This window comes from Urocampus carinirostris, unplaced genomic scaffold, assembly GCF_059441175.1.
Source record: "Urocampus carinirostris isolate Australia breed hairy pipefish unplaced genomic scaffold, RoL_Ucar_1.0 HiC_scaffold_150, whole genome shotgun sequence".
NCBI lineage: Eukaryota > Metazoa > Chordata > Actinopteri > Syngnathiformes > Syngnathidae > Urocampus > Urocampus carinirostris.
In genome coordinates, this window is record NW_028283254.1 from 27,501 (window position 1) to 30,000 (window position 2,500).

The window sequence follows — 2,500 nt, forward strand, 5'->3', positions numbered from 1 at the left end:
TTGAACTCTCTCTTCAAAGTTCTTTTCAACTTTCCCTCAAGGTACTTGTCGACTATCGGTCTCGTGCCAGTATTTAGCCTTAGATGGAGTTTACCACCCGCTTTGGGCTGCATTCACAAGCAACCCGACTCCGAGAAGGCCTCGCCCGGCGAGCCGGGGGCGCTACCGGCCTCACACCGTCCCTGGGCTGAGCCTCTATCAGAAGGACTCGGGCCCCGAGCGGCGCCGGGCTAAAGCGGCCTTCCGTACGCCACATTTCCCTCGCCCTACCGCAGGGCGGGGATTCGGCGCTGGGCTTTTCCTCTTCGCTCGCCGCTACTGAGGGAATCCTGGTTAGTTTCTTTTCCTCCGCTTAGTAATATGCTTAAATTCAGCGGGTCGTCTCGTCTGATCTGAGGGCGTGCGCGTAGAGCTGTGCGGTCGGGGCCGGCGCCGGGACCGGCGCCGCCGCCATACGGCCGTTGTGATCCGTGCGGGGATCCGCTTGCTCGGCGACCCTCGCCGAGAGCAGCCCCGCGCCGCACGGACACGCGACACCGACGGGCGGACGGACGCCGAGGCGCCGACCGGGACCTTTACCTGAGGAGGGCGCCGAGCGCCGCCGCCATACGGGCCGCCGCGCGGAGCCGCGCGCGCGGAGCACCTTCTCGGTATGCTAAGTACCAGCCGTACTCACCGGCAGCCGAGAAGCACCTCCGGACGCGCGGACGCGCGACACCGACGGGGGGGGGGGGGGGGGGGGGGGCGGACGGACACGGAGCGCCGCCCGAGTCTGTATTTGAGGGTACGAAGGGACGGGGGTCCCTGCGAAACCCCAGCCGCGGAGTGGGCGGGGACACGGGTCGCGCGCCACCCGCCGGGCGGACCGGCGGAATGTCGCGGAGGGCCCGAGCCTCGCCCGCGCGGACCGGGTTCTCGCGCCACCCGCCGGACGGACCGGCGGAATGTCGCGGAGGGCCCGGCCCGCGTCCGATCGATTGGAAAGCGCCGCTCAGACAGGCGTGGCCCCGGGGTAAAACCGGGGCCGCAATGTGCGTTCAAAGTGTCGATGATCAATGTGTCCTGCAAATCACATTAGTTCTCGCAGCTAGCTGCGTTCTTCATCGACGCACGAGCCGAGTGATCCACCGCTAAGAGTCGTACGTTTGGGCCCTTTTACGTCCGCCCGGGACGATCGGAGACAAATTCACGACAGGGTTTGTACCGGAGACGAACGCGCCGCGGGTGCCGTTCGGTCGCTCCCGCGAGCGAGCCCCTAACCCGCGGCGCGGTTACCGACGGGCGCGATACGCGCGACGCCGCGACGAGCCGAGCGGGTCGGGCGCGCGGCGCTGAGGCCGGCGCCCGGCGTCTCCCGCTCGGGGCCGCGACGGCGCCCGAGACGTGCGTCGGCCCGGGTAGGTCGGGCGCTCGGCGCTGAGGCCGGCGCCCGGCGTCTCCCGCTCGGGCCTGACACGACTCGGCGACCGGACTCGCCGGGTAGGTCGGGGGCTCGGCGCTGAGGCCGGCCCCCGGCGTCTCCTACCCGGACCCCGGAAGGCCATCCGACTTGGAAGCCCCGCCGCGCCGCGAAGCGACGCTTTGGGTGTTGCTACCCGTCAGCGAGTGGGTTTGGTTTACAAGGGCGGCGCGACCGCGCTGACACCGAGGGGGGACTGGCCCCCGACCCGGCCGCGGCCTGCCCGGACTATGGATGGACAGAGGAGACCGCGGCGGACCGCGCGGAACCGAACCCCCGGTGTCCGGAGCCCCGGGAGGGACTCCGGTGTCCGGGGGCCGGCCCACGCGCGCGCTACGCGGCCCTCGAGGGCTCCGGCCGACGGACGCGTTTGGCCGGGGAAAAAGGTAGCCGGTGGGAGCACCGTTTCGTCGCCCTGAACCTTCGTCTCGGGCGGGCGTCCCGACGCCGCCGCCATACGGCCGTTGTGATCCGTGCGGGATCCGCTTGCTCGGCGACCCTCGCCGAGAGCAGCCCCGCGCCGCACGGACACGCGACACCGACGGGCGGACGGACGCCGGGGCGCCGGCCCGAACCGTTACCTTTAAAGGACGGGAGGTCGTCGAGGCGAGTGCCGCCCCGGAAGCGCGCGCCGGAAGCGCGAGAACCGCGCCGAGCTAGGGTCGTCGGCAGAGGGGGATTCCCCGGTTACGGGGGTCCCGCGCACGGCCGCCGCCTTTCGCCCGTCGCTGGCGGTCGCCTGTCGTCGCGCCGCGCCGCGCTACTGGGGTCGTCGGACGAGCGCGCTACCCCGCTCGCACGGAGGTAGCGCGACATCGCCCGCCGCCTTTTCTCGCGTCGCGCCCGCGCCGCGTGGCGCCCGCCGAACTCGCTCCGACGCGCGGCCCGGGAGTGACCCGCGCCGCGCCCCCCGTCCCGTCCCGTCCCGGTCTACCCTCTTCCTCCGCCTGCGACGACCCGCCGCCCTCGGCGTCTGGCTCGTCGGGGGTGTACCGAGGCGGATCTGCTGCCGCTCGTACGTTAATGATCCTTCTGCAGGTT

The 2,500-nt window shown here is 71.4% G+C and overlaps 3 non-coding genes across 3 annotated transcripts in view; all 3 read right to left on the reverse strand.

Moving 5' to 3' along the window:
* LOC148344989 (28S ribosomal RNA) overlaps positions 1 to 401 on the reverse strand; it is a 4,516-nt gene extending 4,115 nt beyond the window's left edge. Inside the window, exon 1 of the ribosomal RNA XR_015848944.1 lies at positions 1 to 401. This exon is cut by the window's left edge and continues 4,115 nt beyond it. This is a non-coding gene — a ribosomal RNA (28S ribosomal RNA).
* A 584-nt stretch (positions 402 to 985) lies between these two features.
* Positions 986 to 1,139, reverse strand: LOC148344990 (5.8S ribosomal RNA). Its single transcript, XR_015848939.1, has one exon. It is a non-coding gene; the product is annotated as a 5.8S ribosomal RNA (ribosomal RNA).
* A 1,341-nt stretch (positions 1,140 to 2,480) lies between these two features.
* The window catches only part of LOC148344991 (18S ribosomal RNA), a 1,982-nt gene continuing 1,962 nt past the window's right edge, over positions 2,481 to 2,500 (reverse strand). Inside the window, exon 1 of the ribosomal RNA XR_015848943.1 lies at positions 2,481 to 2,500. This exon is cut by the window's right edge and continues 1,962 nt beyond it. This is a non-coding gene — a ribosomal RNA (18S ribosomal RNA).